Source organism: Danio rerio, chromosome 10 (assembly GCF_052040795.2).
Source record: "Danio rerio strain M-AB ecotype USA chromosome 10, GRCz13ab, whole genome shotgun sequence".
NCBI lineage: Eukaryota > Metazoa > Chordata > Actinopteri > Cypriniformes > Danionidae > Danio > Danio rerio.
The window spans coordinates 24358729-24381160 of record NC_141030.1 but is presented as its reverse complement, the minus strand read 5'-3'; the positions used below and the strand labels follow the sequence as shown (position 1 = coordinate 24381160).

At 41.1% G+C, this 22432-nt stretch overlaps 2 long non-coding RNA genes across 3 annotated transcripts in view; one reads left to right on the top strand and one right to left on the bottom strand.

Moving 5' to 3' along the window:
* The window catches only part of LOC147835051 (uncharacterized), a 46006-nt gene that overhangs the window by 5079 nt on the left and 18495 nt on the right, over positions 1 to 22432 (top strand). The window lies entirely within an intron of this gene.
* The window catches only part of LOC141376353 (uncharacterized), a 36360-nt gene continuing 21942 nt past the window's right edge, over positions 8015 to 22432 (bottom strand). The window contains exons 3-4 of one of the 2 annotated variants that reach the window (XR_015501108.1): positions 21818 to 21872; positions 8297 to 13004 (exon numbers count right to left, since the gene is read on the bottom strand). This is a non-coding gene — a long non-coding RNA (uncharacterized LOC141376353). Of the gene's footprint in view, positions 13005 to 21817; positions 21873 to 22432 lie in introns of both variants that reach the window. The other variant, XR_015501109.1, reaches the window with a different exon arrangement.

Sequence of the window (22432 nt, the reverse complement as noted above, 5' to 3'; positions counted from 1 at the left end):
AGTGTCTGGTATAACATTAATGTTGTTTTCTTGTGTTTACATAGATGAATATGTCCATGGTATAATTACACAAAACAGTACAAGCTTATTGCCACATTATATAGAGGCATTACCAACCTTCGTCACACATAACATCACACAGGCCCTCGGTTGCAATAAGAGACTGGTTGCTATAGCAAACATGTCATGTTGTGTGGTAGAATGCCAAATTCAAAAGTCTAAAAACAGAAAACGTAACATTCTGCCACACTGCTTTTAATGCCACCCGCAGACGTCTTTGGCTAAAAGGGAGCTAAATCGAGTAACGACCTAATTAAAAATGCTGGACTCTGCTGTTCTCATTTCATATTAGGTAAGTTCACGCTATGCTGAATTGTACACATTACTCGTTTTTGATTGCAGCAAGGATTTCAGCAAAAACAGTTAAATATGGTTAATTAATCTGCAGACACAATGAATACTAAGGAATGAAACATAAAAGTGTATATTCACATACCCTGTCGTACAGGATAGAGGTAAATTGTATGTTAAGACTTTCTCCATAATAACATAATTTTAGAAAAGGATTCTTTGCAAATTCTAAATAGGGAAATCAAATAAGCTACCAATGACTGTCAAAATACAACATTGTTCAGAGTCAATTAAGTAGTGTTAATGTTGTTTTGAAGTCATACTTGAATGCAAATTCATTCATTTATTCATTCATACATATTCATTCATTTTCTTGTCGGCTTAGTCCCTTTATTAATCTGGGGCGCAACAGCGGAATGAACCGCCAACTTATCCAGCAAGTTTTTACGCAGCGGATGCCCTTCCAGCCGCAACCCATCTCTGGGAAACATTCACCCACACATTCACACACACACTACTGATAATTTAGCTTACCCAATTCACCTGTACCACATGTCTTTGGACTGTGGGGGAAACCGGAGCACCCGGAGGAAACCCACACAAACTCAGGGAGAACATGCAAACTCCACACAGAAACGCCAACTGAGCCGAGGCTCGAACCAGCGACCCAGTGACCTTCTTGCTGTGAGGCGACAGCACTACCTACTGCGCCACTGCTTCGCCTGAATGCAAATTCCGATCAAATATTCAAAGTAACATGGTAAACAATATATAGACTTCTTAATGAACAAATGTGCAAATACAAAACCAATTGTACCTCTATCTGTTTAGGTGCAGTTCACTGTCAGAATGCAGCTGTTTTGCTTGTTGATGATTACCTTGGCCTTTTACAGTTCCGTCTTGTTTCCTTGTCTTTGACTAGGCAGTACCTTGAATTTTAGCACTACAAAGTGTTGAATCTGGTAATCATGGAACATTATTTCTTACACATAACCACACAGTACCCAATTGTTGGCATTCAAAGACTTGTAGGCCTTTTAGTTCTCTTTTTTAAAATCACAAAGTTTCAATGAGATAGTTGTGTATTTCGGCCAGGATGCTTGGCCATTTCGTCTTATCCAATATCGATTGGGAGGGTGATATCGCAAAGGTACCTGTCAGACGAACGCTGCTCACTTTACCGTTAATTTTGCAGAATAACTGTGCTTATTACTGGGTGACAAGCTGTTATAATAGACTGAAAGTATTATGTAAATAATATATGTAATATGTAATCAATATAACTAATCTGTAATACAACAACAAACTCTGTACTGCATCGGATGTCATTCTCTCGCTGTAAATTCTAGCGCTCCCGTTTTTTTTTTTTTTTCTGCAACATTGCTACGCTCACATCCTGAATGTTCCCCTTCGGTTGGGGAACTTCAGTGCTATTAAGTGGATTTGATCTTTGTGAAAATCCACGAAATGGGAGGATTCGGTTCAGAAGCCTCTTGTCTGAAAGAGTATTGAACGGGCCAATGAAAGCAATGAATTGGCAGCGTAAGCTTGCACAGGTGTGCCTCATTGTCAATTATCCCAGCATATAAGCACACCTGGAGCAAGCAATTACCATCGGACCTCCCGCTCCTCTAAGCGCTCCATCCAAGCTTCGGGCGGGGGAAGCGATCCGTCTAACAGATGGTAGCCCTTACGCCCGATGACACCGGAGACCAGATGTCCACTGCGGCATCGGAGGGTGGGCTTTCATTGTCCGATGATGATCCAGACCCGCTCGCCCCCTCCGGGCAGGTGAGCGCTGTCACTACGGATCCTGAAACGGACATGTTAGCCGTGCTTTCCCGGGCTGCTTCGGCCGTGGGTTGGAGATGGTTTATCCCCCAGCTCGCGGCCGGACCGACTAGAGGGGCGTTCCCTTCTTCCCGGAGGTGCACAGTAGCCTCACGCGGTCTTGAAAAGCACTTTTTTCTGCTCGTGCTGCGTGTCCCTCCACCCTCACCACTCTTGACGGTGGAACAGCCAGGGGGTATGTGGCGATTCCTCGGGTTGAGTGCGCGATGGCGGTCAATCCGCGCGGCGCCTCTTCTTGGCAGGGTCCGCCTCGTCTCCCATCCAAAGCCTGTAAGTTATCTGCCTCCCTCGGAGCTAGAGCTTACATAGCTGCGGGCCAGGCTGCTTCCGCCTTGTATGCGATAGCCACCTACCAGCGCTACCAAGCGCAGGCACAGGCCGAGCTGCACGAGGGTGGGTCCAACCCAGACTTACGAGCTTCGCACCGCCGCCGACTTAGCTCTTCGGACTACTGAGTCAGCTGCGTGTGTGTTGGGGAGGACGATGTCCACATTAGTGATCCAGGAGCGCCACTCCTGGCTGATATGCGCGAAGTCGACAAAGTCCGCTTTCTTGACCTCCCCATATCCCAAGCCAGGTTCAGCGACACCGTCTGTGAATTCACCCAGGAATTCAAGGCAGTGAGAGAGCAGTTGATGGGTGATGTCTTATCGGCGGTCCGTAGCCTGCTCCGCCCGCCGTGCCATTCATACCTGCTCCTCGCCGAAGGCGCCCGCCTACAAGAGCTGCTCCGCCCTCGCACACGCCTCTGGCGAAGCGAGCGCGTCGGGCACCTCGGAAGCAGGCAGCCCCCCCTGCCCAGAACGCTGCTAAGTCCGGCAACGGACCGCAAAGCGTCCCTGGGACAGGCCATCTGGAGAAGAGAGAACTTGCTCTTTCCCCGCTGGAGGGCAGGGCCCCATTTCCAACGGCACTTTTTACTGCCATGAAAACATCATGAAAGAGCACTTTTCCGCTTCCCCGGATGTGACAGCCCGAAATCTGCCAGTCTGGGACGCTATGCTTTCTAGCTTGCAGATTCGGTGCGTTTCGCCAGTGGCTCACGAGCGCTGGGAGGATGGTCTCCTTTCTCCCACCCCTCGAGCCTCCCCTCCGGAGCTCGTGTGCGGAGTGAGAGCAAATATCTCACCTCCAGCTTTTCCGTGGGACCCGCGCGCTTCCTGGATCAGCACACCCACTCCGCGCTGCCCCACTGCTGGTACGTCAGCGATTGTAGCGATGAGTCCATTACCAAGAGCTCTGCCTGCCTGGTTAGCGCGGGCTAGCTCTTCGCGGTGGCTCATACGCACAATCAGACTCGGCTATGCGATTCAGTTCGCGAAACGGCCCCCCAAGTCACGGGTGTGTATTCACCAGGGTTAGCCCCCTGTCCGCCCCTGTCTTGCGAGAGGAGATTGCTGTCCTCCTGGCGAAGGATACAATCGAGCCGCTCCCTCCAGCCGAGATGGAGAGCGGGTTTTACAGCCCACACTTCATCGTGCCCAAAAAGAGCTGTGGGTCACGGCCAATCCTAGATCTGCGCATTTTGAACCGCTGTCTGCACAAGCTGCCGTTCAGAATGCTCACGCAGAAGCGCATCCTCCGGTGCGTTCGTCCTCTGGGTTGGTCTGCAGCATTAGACCTGATGGACACGTATCTCCATGTCTCCACTCTTCCTCGCCACCATCAGTTTCTGCAGTTTGCGTTTGAAGGTCGAGCTTGGCAATACAAAGCCCTCCTCTTCGGGCTCTCTCTGTCTCCGCGGGTCCTCACCAAGCCCGCGGAGGGTGCCTTAGCGCCCCTTCGGCTCGCGGGCATCTGCATACTCAATTTTCTTAACGACTGGCTGATTTTTGCCCTCTCTCTGAGATATTGATTATGCACAGAGACAAAGTGCTTCGGCACTTCCACCTGTTGGGGTTTCAGGTCAACCGAGAAAAGAGCAAACTCGCCCCCGTGCAGAAGATCTCTTCTCTCGGGCCGGAGCTGGACTCGGTCACCATGGCAGCGCGCCTCTCCGGAGAGCGCGCTCAGCTGATGCTGTACTGTCTGAGAGAGCTTGACAGTAAAATAGTGGTCCCACTGAAACTATTTCAGAGGCTCCTGGGGCATATGTCATGCCGCTCGGATTACTCTATATGAGACCACTTCAGCACTGGCTTCACGATCGAGTTCCCAGACGCGCATGGCACGCGCGCGCACACCGAGTCTCTGTTACTGCGCTGTGTCGCCGCGCCCTCAGCCCTTGGAGCGACCCCTCGTTCCTACAGGCCTGGGTGTCTCTAGGACAGGCGTCCAGTCTTGTTGTCGTTTCAACAGACGCTTCCAACGCGGGCTGGGGGGCTGTGCGTTGTGGGCATGCGGCTGCGGACCTGTGGAAAGGTACCCAGTTGCATTGGCATATCGCCTGGAGCTGTTGGCAGTGTTCCTCGCTCTCCACCGTTTTTTTTCTGGTGCTGGAGCGGCAACACGTGCTGGTCAGGACGGACAGTACGGCGGCGGAGGTGTATATCAGCCGTATGGGGGTATGCGCTCTCGCCGCATGTCTCAGCTCGCCCGCAGTCTGCTCGGCTGAAATCGCTGCACGCCATTCATATCATAGACTTAAGTAACCTCCGATTTCGGTGGCTATTACCGTCACTCGGGCTAGAGCCCCCTCCCCGAGCGCGCCTATGCCCTGAAGTGGAGTCTATTCACTGAATGGTGTGTCCCTCGCAGAGAAGACCCCCGTAATTTGCCAGATCAGCCTTGTGCTTTCTTTACGCCGAGAGGAGCTGGAGAGCAGGCTGTCGCCCTCCACACTCAAGGTTACGTGGCTGCCATCTCCGCTCTCATGACGCGGTGGCTGACAGCACCGTGGGAACGCATAACCTCATCATCCGGTTCCTCAGGGGCGCTAAGCGAATAAATCCACCCCGCCCCCTCTCATGCCCTCTTAGGATCTCGCCCTCGCTACACAAGCCGCGTCAGATCCCTTCGATCCTCGACTCAGTATCTTTCTGTCCCTGAAGACAGCTCTGCTGGTCGCGTTGATATCGATTAGAGGGTCGGGGACCCGGAGGCATTTTTCGGTCAGTGACTCTTGCCTGTAATTGGGCTGGCTTCTCTCACGTCCTGAGACCCCGCCCGCGATATGTGCCCAAGGTTCCTACCACTCCATTTTAATACTAGGTAGTGAGCCTGCAAGCGCTGCCCTCGGAAGAGGCAGACCCAGCCCTTTCTTGCGTATTATTCGGACCGCACTCAGAGTTTAGATCATCTGAGCAGCTTTTCGTCTGTTATGGCGGTCGGCAGCAGGTAAGTTCCGTACCAAAATAAGTTTTCCCACTGGATTGTGGATGCCATTCTCTCGCTTATCAGAGCTGAGGTGAGCCGCGTCCCCCGAGAGTGCGTGCGCACTCCACTCGGAGCTTCGCATCCTCTCGAGCGCGCGCCTCTACAGACATCTACAGACATCTGTAGAGCTGCGGGCTGGGTGACACCCAACACATTTGCAAGGTTTTACAATCTGCGAGTGGAGCCGGTTTCCTCAAGGGTATTAGGTAACCCTTGGTGATTGAGGAAACAATTCGGTAGGGTGTTGAAACACGCTTGCTGCGCCATTCTCCCTAACACGGAGGTACGTGCGCCTTTTTATCTGTCAGTAAAGTTCCCCGTCAGGTGAGCCCTGCAGATTCCTCCGTGGCCCCCAGCACTGACTCAGCGGAGGAGTCACTTGCTGGCCCATTACGTTGTAGGTCTGCCCGCTGGTCAGCCCGCGTTTTGGGTATAGGTGCCTGCTATGCGTGATCCCCACTAGGCGATCCCATATGCTTATTCCGCCACGGTTAAGTCCCCCCCCTGGGCGGACCCGTGTCTTCCCTCTCCGCTAACCACTCTTTTGCTATGCGTACTCCCTCTTTTTAGGGCTAGTCCATATGTAAATTCTGCCATCTATCCCCCCTTGGGTAACGGATGGCCTCCGCAGCATCCTCCCTATCGGGATTGCACGCTTCCCAACGTACTGTCGTATTTTCCTAGAATTATCTAGATGCTCACGACTTCCCAAAAAATATATCTAAATCCGTAAGACTTCTGTTGAAGTAGAATAAATTAGGGCCAGGGACACTTTGGAGGACCGCGCCTCCCATGATGTGGGTGCGTCACGCTTGCTTGACTATCCCCTCATCGGGGGCGTTGGTAAGGTGCAGTCATTATGGCGCTTTCCATAGTTCTCCCATTTTGTTGAATTTTCACAAAGATCAAATCCACTTAATAGCACTTCCGTTCTTCTCCTCGGGGAACGAAGGGTTACTTCTGTAACCTCGAACATTTACAAACATGGTAATTCATCTATTGTTATGATAACATGATATCCTTCCCCCTCGGTATTTTCCTGAAGATAAATACCAAAACAGTAACGCAACTGGAAGAACTACAGTAGGACCCATCATTGATCTCACATGAAGTAGAAGCTCGTGATGGCATATTGTATGAAGAAATGTGCGGGTGTTGTAGTGCTCTCCCATTTCTTAGGAGTAAATTTGAAGCCCTTCCCCTTCACTCTGTTTCAAGGGGAGATTTCACAAGGTAGATTTCAGAATGTACTGGTTGGATGTTAAGGCATTACTATGTGCAGGTTTGGGTAATTAATATTCTAAATGATCGTTATAATATTGGAAGGTGATTGTGGTACTGCTGTTACTACATTGCTTGGGTGTTTGTGGTGGTTGCAAGGACATTGTCAGGTGGATTTCCCTGGTGCTCTGATTGGTTGCTAGGGCAAAACTAAGCAGTTGTTTGGTGCTTGATGCATTGAGCGATTGTTAGGATTATGAGAGGTCATTGTTAGGGTGTTCAGAATGGTTGTTAGCATGTTTGCTACGGTGGATAGATGGTGTGTGTTAAAGCATTTATTAGATTATTCAGTGTTTAGAGTGGTTGTAAGGATGTTGGGGGGAGATTGTTAGGTGGTTAATTGGCAGTCTCTTAAGATACAGTATGTGATGTACTGAGTGATGTTTGGAGATGATTTATTGATTTTCATTCCTGATGTTGAATTGATAGGCTATGACGTTGCAAGGGTGTTTTAGATGGTTCCTGAGGAATGTACTTACAGGTTGTTTACAGGGTTGGTTGCAAAGGCATTACAAAGCAGTTTTAGGATTACTCACATGATTGATGTGTTGGGAGGGAATTAATGGCTAGTTGTTATGGTTATTGGGAGGGTTGCCAAGGTGTAGCTCTGCAGTTTTTGGATTGTTTTTAGCTGCATTTCTAGTTTTTTTTTTTTTTTTTTTTTTCCCAGGGTGTTCTGGGAATCAATGTTTCTGGGAATAGCTGTGTGATGTTTCATAAAAGCATCTGTCATCATTGTTATAAAATGTTCTTGTGTGTTCTTGGTTGAGCTTTATTTATGCCTGTAGGTTAGATTTGATCTTTCGTCAGTTTCAATGTGATTCATAATTTGGTCTTTTTAATTGTGTGTGTGCATGTGTTTGTGCATGAGTGTGTGTGTGTGTGTGTGTGTGTGTGTGTGTCTGTGTGTGTGTGTGTGTGTGTGTGTGTGTGTGTGTGTGTGTGTGTGTGTGCGTGCATTGACACAACTACTGATGAGAAATATTGACTGATTGATGGTAGAGATATCGAGGGAGCAGACCCCTGTCAGGAGACACTGCTGCGGATTAATCTTTGCATACCAGCTGAGACAGATGAGTAACTGAATTCTCTGATGACGCTGATAACTGCAATGTTGCACGGCAATGCAATCATCTCAAATTCCAAAGAAACTAGCAATGTATTTTGTACATTTATTGATTTACACTGTAAACAAATCCATTGGGGAGTGTTAGTGTTTGTGAAATGCTTTTATTTTCTATATTTAAGCAATGAAGGTTTTACTTGGTAATACACAAATGGTTTAAAAAGTTATTTTTTTACCTTGATTAAGGTCACAAAAAAAATTAGATTTTGACAATGAACATGTAATCAGTTGAGTTTGGGGTCATAATAGATTTTTCACAATTATTGTGGTCAGAAGAATTCACAATAACAAAATATTGTGATGTCTATCGAATGCTTTTTAAATGTCAAAATTAAAACTCAGTAAAATTCATTTTGTTTTCTTTTCTTTTTTACCAGTAAATCTGAGCATCACATACAAAACAAATAATTACTGTACATACAGTACAGCACACTCCACTAAAATGCTAACAGTTTTTCTTAATCTCAGTATGGCTTCAAAGTTTAATAATATATGAGAAAAACAAGAAATGTGGCTCCAAATATGTCATTTCAGTTCCTTTTGTGAACTTATGCGGCCTCTTTTCATAGAATTTTGATTAGCATTGCAATGTGAATATACGCTCACTGACCACTTTATTAGGAACACTCAACTAGTACCGGAAATTAACTACCCTAATAATCCTCCTTGGCAAAGATGTATCAAGGTATTGCAAATATTCCTCAGAGATTTTGGTCCATATTGACATGATAGCATCACACAGTTGCTGCAGATTGGTTGGTTCCACCCATCTCAAAGCAGGTGTATTGGATTGGGATCTGGTGAGTGTGGAGGCCATTTGAGTATAGTGAACTCGTAACATGTTCAAGAAACCAGTCTGAGATGATTCGTGCTTTATGACATGGCACGTTAATCTTTTGGAAGTAGTCATCAGAAGATGAGTACATTGTGGTCATAAATGGATGGACATGGTCAGCGTAAATACTCGGGTAGGCTGTGGCATTGACACAATGCTCAATTGGTACTATTGGTCCCAAAATGTGCCAAGAAAATGTCACTATTCTATTGTCCAATTTTGGTAAGCCTGTGTGAATTGTAGTTCTAGTTTCCTGTTATTAGCTGACAGGAGTGGCACCGGGTGCGGTCTTCCGCTGCTGTAGCCCATCTGTCTCAAGGTTCGATGTGTTGTGTGTTCAGAAACGCTCTTCTGCACAGCTTGGTTAAAATAAGTGGTTATTTAAGTTACTGTTGTCTTTCTATCAGCTTAAACCAGTCCATTTTCCTCTGACCTCTGGCATCAACAAGGCATTTGCTCACACAGAACTGCCACTCACAGGATATTTTCCCTTTTTTGGACCATTCTCTGTAAATCCTTGAGATGGGGCGTAAAAATCCCAGTAGATCTGCAGTTTTTGTAATACTAAGACCAGCCCGTTTGGCAAAAACAACCATGTTCAAAGTCACTAAAATCACCTTTCTTTCTCGTTATGATGCTTGGTTTGACCTGCAGAAGATCGTCTTGACCATGTCTAAATGCCTAAATGCATTGAGTTGCTGCCTTGTGATTGGCTGATTAGCAATTTCCGTTAACGAGAAGTTGGACAGGTGTACCTAATAAAGTGGCAGGTGAGTGTATGTTATTCTTATGAAAAAAATTCCCACAAGTGCCTAATGAACAGAGATAAACTCTACACTGTTGCAATCATCTGTAGATTTTCCGTTTCATCAGTAAACTCATCTATATTTCATTAAAGCATTTGCTGAAACAATTTGACTATATTCCATTGAAAAGCATACACGTTTTTGCCAATGCTTGTATATTGCTCTAGCTCTAGTCAACACTATAGCAATAGTTAACAATTTTTTCAATATCATTATTATAGAAAATTAGATAATTATCTGCATTTAACCCTATCATCTTTTTAAATTTTGGATTAATGCCTGCTGTACCTATGGCAGAGAATATTTTACATTGGTCATTTCGAAGGAAGTTTAGCACCTCTTAAAATGATGATGTACAGCACCAGCAAACATGTTACCTGGAGTGACAAGTATTATTTTTACAGTACATTTCACAAGGCATACTGACAAGACACCCAGACTTGCATGTAAAGATGGCAACAAGCAGTTGTTAAAGCAAGCTGTGGTTATCCAGTCAATGCTATTGACCTCATAAATAAGCAAATAGGAGAGTTAACCCGGGATTACAAACAGTGAAGTGTGAATTCTCAGAAAGCTCATTATAATGTTCACCTTTCTGCTTTTTCTCTGTCTGACTCACTATAATCCTTGTTAATGTTTTCAGACAAGACTCTACTGATCCAACATCAATATTTACCTTGGCAAACTTTGGTTGCACAGTTCACAACAAGATTTTTTTTAATACTATGTGAATGCTCCTGGCTGGTTAAAACTCCCTCGCACCATACTTATGTGCTGTAGGTGCAATGCTCAGTGGTATTTAGCATGTTCCAATGCTGTTGCTAGCTTGCTTGTTCACTTACAGACTTTTATGAAGGTTAGATCACATTTTAAATGGCATTTATGTTGTAAAGCAGACAATCCCAGGTGCCTCACAATCAACTAGAAATAATAGTCCATGGCAATCCGTGTCTTTATCTATTTAGGACATTGACTCCTGCCGGAATGAGCACCCTCGTCTCTTAAATGACCGTCATGGCAAAATCTAACACAAATCTCTATGGTCTTGCTGCATAGGCCCCCCCTTGAGCAGAGTAAAGCTGCATGAAGGTTCAGACGACCCTGAAATATGATTTCTCATTTGTATGTCTTGCATTTTGAATGAAACATTTATCACAGCATAAAAAAGTAATTGTTTTGAGTTTTTTCTCCTTTTGATTGCAATAGAGTTGTAAGGCGCGCTTAAAATCTGTGACTGCACAGCACATTTACGAGAATAGCAGACGGTATACTATGTAATGAATTACTAAATGAGGTTTTTATTAGTTTCATGCCCCAGAACATTGCACCCCCTTTTTCATAATTACCTTTATTACTCGGAGAACTCTGAGAATACGTTGTAGCGCTCAAGAAAAAAAAATGTAATTGAAAATTCATATTTTGATAATAAAACTAAATAGCACATTTACAATTGTCATGCTTATGTTATCTGTCTCGACTGGAAAATAGGGACATTGTGTTGTTTTTGTTTGCTTAACAAAACAGAACACAGAGAGTCTAACTAAAAGGCTAAATGGCATTTCTGAGCAGTAATTGAGGTTGACTTTCATGCTCAGAGAGTTTACCCAGAATGGAGCGACCCTTTTACTCAGAGGCTGAGTGAAACATTGGCACGTTAATTACAGTAAATATGTCGGAAAAACTCGCTCCAAATGAGGAGGTCATGTAGGGGTGCAGAATTATTTGTCATACAAAAGGCAGGAAGCACGAGCCATTTCATTGCTCTATGCACTCAGCACGTCTTTTGAAACAAATCTTTCTGCATTCATTAAATGTTCCACAGTGAAATATAATCGAAGGCCACACAAGCAAGGTCAAAATTCTGACATGTGCAAAACCACTTTATTGGAATGCGAACTCTAGCTAATTAAAATCAAATTTAAGCCCATCATATTTGGCTCTTTTCTCTAATATTAGACTTTTGGCTAATTAAATTGTGTATTTTTGACATTAATAGGAAGTTAAGTTTTTTAGACTCGTTTAAAAAACTTTAAAATGTCAAAAGTTGACATGGGGGGGCCCTGTGGCTGATAGCGGCTCCGTAATCGTGGAGATGGAGACACAGTGTAGGCGCTGATGCTAGTGAAAATATGAGTAAAAATCACCGGGGAGTTCGGAGCGCTGTGTCAGAGAATGAGGGGTGCCAGGTGGGATCAGGCTTGACTGCTCAAGTTAATCCTCATTACCGAGCCCTCATTTCACAAGCGATGCAGTCGTGCGCAGCTCTGATTCATCTTTCATCTGGGCCTGTGCTTGAAATGCACTCATTGCTCATAAAACTACTCAATAAAGCATCTCGGAACAGACTCTGGCTGAGTGGTCGTGGCGAACACCTTTGTCGCTGCAGCACTTTGCGCTGTTTGTTTAATGTAAATGAACGTGGCCTGATTTCAATCCGAGCATGCTGTTAAACCGTATGTGTACATATCGATGTAAAATGAGCACTGTGTTGTTGTCCAAATGGCTCCAATGAATGGCAGTGTATGTTAGGCTGTGTTCCAAACAAGATAAATCTGCTTTTGAAGGGCACTTTGGATTAAGAACAACCATGGCCGCCATATTGAATTGTCGGGTACTCAAAATCAGCTACTTGAATAATTTATTGTTGTTGTTGTTATTATTATTACTGGTCCCCTTTGTCCATTTGAAGCTTTTATGTTGGAAGACAAACCTGTATAGGGTAATAGGGGCAAATGTCCACCGAAGTGTTGAAAATGCTAGCACTTTTCTAAAATGGAGCACTTCTCCATTAAAATGCTTGATTGGTACCTAACAAGTCCACATTTGTACCATAAAGGTACATATTATTACCTTAATAAGTACACATTTGTACTTGTAGCTTAAAGCTACAAAAGTGGTACAAATATGGACCATTTAGATTCCAACGTGTAGCTTTTGGAAAGAAACCACCGTAGAGAGTATTCTCCTCTGTTTTGCATGTTTACTTGAGTGTCTCAATTATTTTTAGGTTAAAGAAGCGGTAGTGGGAACGTGTAGTTAAAGGGGTATAAAAATGTTTTATATGCTTCATGCTGAAAACGATCATAGGCACCAAATTAAAGGTTTGTTCTTAACCAAGGTGCTAAAAACTGGCCACAAAGTATCCTGAATGGAATATTTTAAAGGTACATGGAATGGACTCCTTTCACTGAGCATGATTGATATGTAACACAGATGATGCAGCATTGGGTTAACTGTTTAAGCGATTAGGGCATAGAGATGAAACTATTAGAAAACTCCACATCTGAAGTATACTTTGGATTGAGGACCATCATGGCCAACATACCAAACATACCATGCTCAAAAACAGCCACTTTAATAATTTATTGTTGTTGTTGTTGTTGTTGTTGTTGTTACTTGTCCCCTTTGTCCTTCGAATCCTTTATTCTGGAAGATAGACCTGTATAGGGTAATAGGAGCAGATGTTAAACGAAGCACTGAAAATGCCAGAGCTTTTCTAAAAATGCTCAGTCATTTGCACTTCTCTAACTGTCTGAGCTTGTTAAAAAAATACAGTGCTCAATGATGAGCATAAAATACATGATTGATACCTCACAAGTCCTCATTTGTACTTTAAAGTTACGTATTATTACCTTTATAAGTACACAATTACACCTCTTGATACCTTACAGATGCAAAAGTGGTACAGATATGGACCTCTTAAATTCAAACCTGTACCTTTTGGAATGGAACCACCCCAGAGACAGTTTTTGTACTTAATTAATGAGAGTATACCCCTCTGTTTTGCATGTTCACTTGAAGGAGTCGGAGTCTCTCAATTCTCTTTAGGTTAAAGAAGAAGTAGGGGGAACGTTTAGTTGAAGTGGTATAAAACTAATGTAAACTAATAAGAACTAATGTTCTAAACCAAAGTGCTAAAAACTGACCACAAACTATTCTGAAATGAGGATTTTGAAGGGTACAAGTGATGGACTCGTCACTCTGTGCATGTTTGATGTGTAACACAGATGACGCAGAATGGGGAAAACTGTTTAAAGGCATTAGTGCATATGAGATGAACCTATTAGAAAACTCCTCATCTGAAGTGTACTTTGGATTGAGAACAGTCATGGCAGCCATTTTGTATGGTCAAGTGCTCAACTTGCCACTTCAAATGGCCCTACATAATTAAGACTTTCAAATGGAACAAATGGTTTTTGCTCCCATGAGTCTTTGCAAATGTTTAATTTGTAATGCAGATGATGCAAGGTGATGCAGAAGTTTGTCCCATGGAACAGGCTTTTTAGTCGTCTATTCCCTTCATTCCCTGAAAGCTCTTTGGAGAGTAAACTCCAGAGGATTTGGGCATGTTATGAGCCCTTTATAAAAGAATGTACCTCCAAAGGACACGTTGAGATTATCATGGCCACTATATTGTCGAGTTAAGTCTACATGTTTAGTGCTTTTCACAATAATTATTGAAGGGTCATTCCAAACCAAAGTGCTCAACACTGGCTACTATAAAGGGCTCTTTAGAAAGAACATTTATGTCCCTTAAGTCTTTGTGCATATTTAATTTGGGACACAGATGACGCAAGATGACACTGAAGTGTGTTGCATTTGATATTTCTTGTCTTCCTCTCCACCCTACTTCCTTTTGATGCTCTCACTCAAAAAGGTAAACTTTTGGTTAAAAATACTAGTCATAATCATGGAACACAGCCTTAAACTGAATTATGATGCAACTGTATTTGTCTTCTCAGATTTTAAGAAGTGGATGCAGAAACCACAAAGGGCTCAATTTTAACGATCTAGGCGTAAAGTAGGCATAAAAGCATTCAGAGCATGTCCAAATCCACTTTTAGTTATTTTTAAGGGCAGAAAATTATGGTTTGCACTGCGGCACATGTTCTAACAGGGTTGTGTTTATTCTCTTAATGAGTTATAGGTGTTTTGAGCACAACGTGCATTAAACCAATTTGAGTCTCATCTCCCATTCCCTTAAGAGTCAGTTGCGGTGCACCTTTTGCTATATATGGCGGATTTTGGAAGTGAATATAAACCGAATGGACAAACTGAATGCTTCACTAGCTAGAAAACAGTTAAAGAGATCTGCACAATGATAAAGTATGAGCCTCCTCCATTTGGCTTCTTTACTTTCTCTTTACTTTACTTTCACTTTTTACTCCTTTACTTTCATGGATAAGGAAATAGTGTTGTACGCACTCCATTGAAAACATCTATAAGCCTAAATATTTTATTTTGTTTGTTAAGCGCAAAGATTTGTTTTAAAACTGTTTCCAAATTCAGTTCTAATTTTCAGCAAAGGAATAAATGAACAATAATAACAAAGTGTGGTCAAAAAAATCTTCAATCACATGTCCTATTCTTATGCCCCATATGGTGATATATACGTCTCCAAAACCCGACAGGTGAACAATTTTAAACTTGTTGTTATTAAAAAATATATAAATATTCATATAATAAATAATAGTGCTAATAATAATGACATTATGCATATGAATATTGTCATGAATAAACTGAAAAAGCCCCCCGACATTAAGAAAGCATAGAGGCAGTGTTTTTTATATTTATGTAGAAAATTACAATTTTTGTAACATTTTGATACTTATTTTCATATGTAAAGATTTGTGTATTCATTTTTTTTTTTTTTTTTTGCTGTACATCCTGTGTATTACTTCATTAAACCAGCATATTGTAGGAGCATAACTAACGTGATTTGCGCTGGACTTTAGACCAGCTTTTACTTTGTCAATGGTTTGGTCTATTTCAGTTTCTCAAATTGTACAAATGTTCCAACAATGCACCTTAACACACCTTCTTTCTAGACCACAACACCCATGAGTTCACAAAGTGGTGCAAATGGATTTGCTATTTAAATAACATGGCGCAACACATGAAGATTAGAGTTGTGTTGGTCCTGAAAATAGCAACAAATCACACCAAATACGTCTTGCGCCTTATTGCGCGGGCTGTATGATAGGGCCCAAAATTTTTTTCTTGATTATAATAAGGAGGCTACCATGGAGCTTTCTGGTCAAGTGATCTCAACACAGTACACTTCACAGCGGCTAAGCTATAGTGTATTATTTATTTCTTATTAGCTGTTGTCATATATGCAATTGTAACAATATGCAGGGTGGCACAGTGGCTCAGTTGTTAGCCTTGTTAGCTCACAGCAAGAAGGTCGCTGGTTCAAAATTAATTTTGCATGGGTTTTCTTCCAGGTGCTCCCGTTTCCCCCACAGTCTAAAGACATGTGCTGTAGGTGAATTAAATAAACTAAATTGGCCATAGTGTATGAGTTTGTTTGTGAATGAGTGTGTTTGGGTGTTTCCCAGTACTGGGTTGCAGATGGAAGAGCATTTAGCTGCATAAAACATATGCCGGAATAGTTGGTAGTTCTTTCCACTCTGAATAAAAGACTAGGAAGGTGGAAATGTAAAAGGAAAATGAATAAATGAATGAACATTAGACAGTTTATTAGCGTTCAGTGAAATTGTTAATCTTTTTCAAATAACTCCCAAGTGGAGAGAAAAAAAAATAGGACAATAATAATAACTCATTTCTAATAACTGATTGGTTTTTGTTTTTGCCATTATGACAGTAAATAATATTTTAGTTCTTTTGAAAGATACTATCATTGACAGGCAACGCAGTGGTGCAGTAGGTAGTTCTGTCGCCTTACAGCAAGAAAGTCGCTGGTTCGAGCCTTGGCTGGGTCAGTTAGAGTTTCTGTGCGGAGTTTGCTTGTTCTCCCAGCGCTTGAGTGTGTTTTCTCCAGGTGCTTCGGTTTCCCCCGCAGTCCAAATACATGCGGTACAGGTGATTTGGGTACAGGCTAAATTGTCCGTAGTGTGAATGAGTGTATATGGATGTTTCGCAGAGATGGATTGCAGCTGGAAGGGCATCTGCTGCGTAAAGCATATGCTGGATATTGGATATTAGTTCATTCCACTGCGGCGACCCCAGATAAATAAAGGGACTAAGCCGAAAAGAAAATGAATGAATGAACTATCATTCAGCTTAAAGTGCAATTTAAAGGTTTAACTGGGATAATTTGGTTTAACTAGGAAAACTGGAATAACAAGTTAGGTTGATTTTAGGTAGATTTCTGCCAAACTAAGAAATAAGAAAAAAGAAAATAACAAAACAAGTAATATTAGGAAATCTTGTGAAAAAAACTCAGAGGGGGGCTGGAAAATATATATTTTACTATATTATTATTTCTATCTAGTTTTTCTGTAAAACATTTTGGCTGTATTTTTGTGTGAAACGTTATCTTATGGGAAATTATAAAGAAAATATCACTTTTAAAATGGCCGAAGATCTGCTTTTTATGTTAACTTTGTTTTATTATTTGATTCATAATTGAAAGTTTGAGAAACAAGGAAAAGGAAAATCTTCCTTAGTTAATCTGTTTTATAAGATCTGACTTGGTCTAAATAAGTTATGCATCAGCAACGACTGCAGGCTAATAAATAGCCTAGTTATGCATAAGACGAGCCAGACTTTGAAATTTTATGAGTATGCATTTAATAGGACTCCTTAAAGTATGACTTTTACATACTTTAATGTTTGATTCAAAGAGTATGAAAGAGACAGATTGAGAAGTGTGGCTTTTCATCTGTTGATTTTTTTTCTTCGATTCAACACCATGAATAAACCAGAAATGGCTTTTTCACATGCCTACCATAGGTCTCAGTTCAAAACTCAGCTTAAAGTTCACACTACATAATTCAGACTTATTGTTTTCGAAGGCACCTGAGAAAACAAGTATATAAAAGAAGATCTTTTTTTGATCTGTAAGCACAACAAAAGTGCTCTCCTCCCGGCTCTACTTATTCAAAAGCAAAGCAATTATGCAAAGCCACATTTCAAGATTAAATCTTAGATGGTGATGGTGGTTAATATTTCCTATTGTCAGAGCCATAAAACACCGAAGCAAGAATTAAGCAACTTGAGCGTTTGATTTCATGAGTTCATCTCGCCTCTCATCCCTGGTGGAGCACACATACACGATGAGACATCAAAATTCAGCAGAAAGCTTTATTATTCTTCAAACAGACATTTTCTGTCTCTTTCCTCCATAATAAAAAGGAATCAAAAATGGAGGAACAGAAGACATCTTTTCCTTGGAGTTTACATCTTCCATGCGACACCGAAAAATAGCTTTAACTGGATTCATAGCAAATTCCCATTCATTTCTCCTGCCACTGTGTGCCAATTAAAGCCTTCTTTCCCAGCATGAAATATATTGGCGCAAAGTAACATTGACTCTCAACTCCGGGTTCTGTATTTTCAGTATAATTGCCTTTGGGGTGATAGAAAATGAATGAAAGTGCTTTAGTAATGCAATTGATGCACCGGGAATGGATGTGAAAGACTGAATGTCATGTATAGGTGTGGAGAAAAAAAGGATGTGAGGATGTCAAACTCTCACTTAGATTCTTGGAAAAGGACTTACTAATGGGAGCGGACTGTGGCAATTCTTCTGCCATTATACCGGCCGATTAGCCTAATTGCTTATCCAAGCCTGAACAATTTGGTTAGACGTTGTTGGGCAATTATTGCTCCTTTAGCAAAGAATAACAGCTCCCTCCCACATTCGGTTCAGCGTCGCTTGTGTCCTTGCATATGCTGCCCTTTTTTCAAATATATAATTATGACTTAAATTTTAATGCCACGGAATCTAACTAGAAGAACATTGCTGTTTAATGAGAAGTCGAAGATTTCAAACTGACTGTCAAAACACATTTTTAGATTGTGTCAAATTGTTTTTCAGTATATGATTTAATTGGATACAAGAGTCTGCAAATTGGATATCTCCAAGCATCAGGCGCAGTATGTTATATTTGAGCTTATTTTTTCGTATTATTTCCATAGACGTTTCTTAAATTATTTTGCACGGCAGAGAAGTGCTGGATTAGAATTGACAGCTCAGGACCAACCTGTCAATTAAACGGTGTAAGAATTAGCCTCAGTTTTAAACAGGATTTTTCTCTTACCAAGGAACAATACAGTGACTGTTGAACTGATCTGTTGCCACTGGCAACAAGGGAGCTGGAAGAAATCCATGGCAACATGCATTGGCTGTCACAGTTGTAAGAACTAAAGCCCGCAGACCTCATGCTCTAAGAATTTGGCCTTTTAAATGGAGTCCAAATGTACTCGATATGATGCCCTTTTTTCACCTGAAATCAGCTATGATGGAAAACATAATGAAAATGTAATATTGCTTATTTATTGCTATCTTAAATCCCTCATGCTGCTCGTATGGTTCATAAGCTCCCCACAGAGGAAGCATGTTCGCCATTTCTTGTAATTGTACATTTATATCTCAATCATTTGATTCAGGGTTCACTTTATTTCTCATTACTGCAACAATATAGTCTTCACTATTTCTCATTTTGCAAAAGATCTTCATATCAATGAATTTATATTATCTTTGTGGCCTTATGTATTAAAATTGTGACTGTCTCATATTTGATTTATTGTCTCTGTCATATATATTTCTGCTGAGTTTTTAGCCCACCAAATAATCTATTTATTTACTCATGTAAATTGTGTCAACTCATTCATTATTCTTCGGCTTAGTCCCTTATTTATCAGGGGTCGCCACAGCGGAATGAACCGCCAACTAGCTGCAACCCAGTACTGGGAAACATTAATACACACTAATTCATACACACACTCATACACTACTGTGGATTATGGGGAAACCAGAGCACCCAGAGGAAACCCACATGAAAATGCGAAAAACAAGCAAACTCCACACAGAAATGTCAACTGACCCAGCGGGGACTCGACCCATATGTCTTGGTGTGTTAAATAAGAGACTTGGGGTGTACTCACACTATGCTATCCAAACCATGCCCAGGCACGTTTCCCAGTTCGTTTGACAAGTGTGAGTGCTCTGAATCGGGCCCAGCTGCGGTTCAGTTGGTCAACCCTGGCCCATTTGGAAGAGATGTGCAAGAGCACAGTTCACTTGGGCTTTGGCACGGTACGCTTGTAGTATGAGTGCAAAGCCCGCGTGAGCCCATAACTAAAGACTCAATGTCACTTTTAAGGGATTGTTTCATATAAATTTATAATCATTCTTCACTATTTTATGTATATTATCTTTGTGACCTTATATATTAAAATTGTGACCGTCTTATATTTGTTTTTTTATCTCCGTCATTTATTTTTTTGCAGATTTTCGAGCCCATCATTTAATCTATTTATTCGCCCTTATAAATGAGTAAATTCATTCATTCATTTTCCTTTGGCTCAGTCCCTTATTTGTCAGGGGCTGCCACAGCGGAATGAACCGCCAACTATTCTGGCATATGTTTTACGCAGCATATGCCCTTCCAGTCGCAACCCAGTATTGGGAAACACAAATACACACTAATTTACACACACTCATACACTACGGCCAATTTAGTATATTCAATTCACTTTTAGCGCATGTCTTTGGACTGTAGGGGGAAACTAGAGCACCCAGAGGAAACCCACATGAAAAAGGGAAGAACATGCAAACTCATCATAGAAATGCCAACTGGTGCACCTGGGACTCAAACCAGCAACCTTCTTGCTGTGAGGCGACAGTGCTAACCACAGAGCCACCTTGTGGCCTTGTGTAAATTCGTACTTATTCAAATTTTAATAATATCCTTGAATTATATGTAGATATTTAGAGGATTTGTGTACTGTACAATACAATTTGTACAATAATATTTTCTATGTCTTAATGTGTTATATGAGAGACTTACCTAAGAAGTGGTTCTAATTGGATTTGCATTGTGAACCTTAAATAAGTATTCAGTTCACAGATCATTCCACATAAACCCACAGATCTTATTTACAGAATTATGTGCAGAAATGGCAAAAACCACCCACAGATTCTGTCTGGCCCTTCTCATATCTTTATATTTCATCTTCGTGACCTGATATTTCACAACCATGACTCTCATATTTTATTGCATTTTTCATATCACAGCTATATCTCACAAATCAGCCATGTCTATAAATTTATTTCTCGTCATCTTTTACATTATATATCACATTTATATCTCATATTTGACTTTCTCTTTTATCTTGAGATAAAGCTAATAATTGTATTTTTAATAAAGTTTTATGTCTCACAAATGACCCATCATTTAAAATAGTCGTATGTTAAGTTTTAATTTTCTGCAACACAGTTGTATCATTGTTTTTTTTTTTTTTTTTTTTTTTGCAGTTGCACCTTTATATACAAAACTATTTTATATTTGCACATTCATATCTCACAACTGGCAATATACCCTGTAAAAATGCAGGGTTCCAGACTATTCATCAATGTTGTCCCAATACAAACTAATTAAGTTAACGCAGGGGCGCCCCATGTGTAAACTCTGGCAACCCCAATATGATTTGGCTGTTGATATTATCAATTTAAATGTATTTACGTAAGTTCACTAAATTTCAATAAATAAATAAATAAATAAAAAGCAAGCAATCAATTGTGCATTGACTGGTGCCACTTACATAGCTGATTCACTGCCCAGCCCCCTCTCTGATCCTCATTGACTGCACGCACACACCTTCAATAGACAGCAATGGCAATTTAATATTTAATTTAAGGTATGTCAATAGAAGAAGCTGTATAAACATTATTGTGGCTCAAAAAGCAATATGGATAAATGATATTATTAGGGTCTGTATAGTAAATGTATGTGTATATATAATGCCTTCAGTTTGTTCATTTGTTTGTTTTATTAATTAATTCATTAATCTTCATTAATTTTAGACATGCCATATACTGTATGCTGTACAATAAAAGTATGTGAAAATAACTGATTAATTATATATATATATAATTGTTAAATTTTAAAAATAGATGTTTTAAAAAAAATTTGTTTGTTTGTTTGCACATACTTGCTTATTTATTTCAAGGAAATAATTCAAGAGTAATCAATTAAATTAATTAAAAACACATTATTTCATTTACCAGAATTAAAAATAAAACATTATTTAATATAAATATTAATTATTTTTTGTGTGCCACCCTAACCTTTTGATGTGGCCTCTTCTGGCCACCCTTAAGAAATTTTTCTGGGGGCGCCACTGAGTTAACGCAACAAATTTAAGTAAATTGCAAGTGAAACAATTATGTTTCCAAATGAAATGACAAAAATTGTGTTGTTTCTGCTTATTTTACTTAAGTAGTTTGAACAACAAGCAACAAAAATAATGTTTTAAGTGGATATACTGTATATACCTTACATCTGACATTTTTTATTATGTTGTCTTCACATGAAGTCACAATATGAGGAATCATCTGTACAAAGAAATAAACTATTGATGTTGTTTCTCACAATTGTTACTTTGTGTCTGTTTCACAAGATTAGAAAGGCACGAAAGTACATAAAGGTTTCAATCCTGTTTTAAACCGAACTGCAAAGCTAAGAAAGCCACAATGCTCTAAAAGCTGTCCCTGAGAACTAGAGATTTCAGAGGACACCTGAGCACATAGTTTCCTTTCAGCAAACCATGAGCCATCAGGGCCGCTTGTCGATCTCGCTCTGTAAAATCAATGCAGGGAAGATTAAGCAGCAAGCAGCCAAGCAGAAGGAAACATCGGTGTTGTATATTTCCAAGCAGCGGCTGGCCAGAGTAAATGATTAGTTTGTCGCTTATCACCTTCTCAAGACACTAGCAGAGATTTGACAGCCTTCACCGTTGGCTTCGTGCTTGTTTGAAAGCTAGGTGAATTTGTCCTGTTTGTTTGCACCATCTTAGCATTTGTATAATGCCGTCTCAAGATATACACTCACATCCCAGAAGAAAAAAAATACTTCCCGAGCCTTTGTCGGAATTGCAGATGACAATTATTTATAT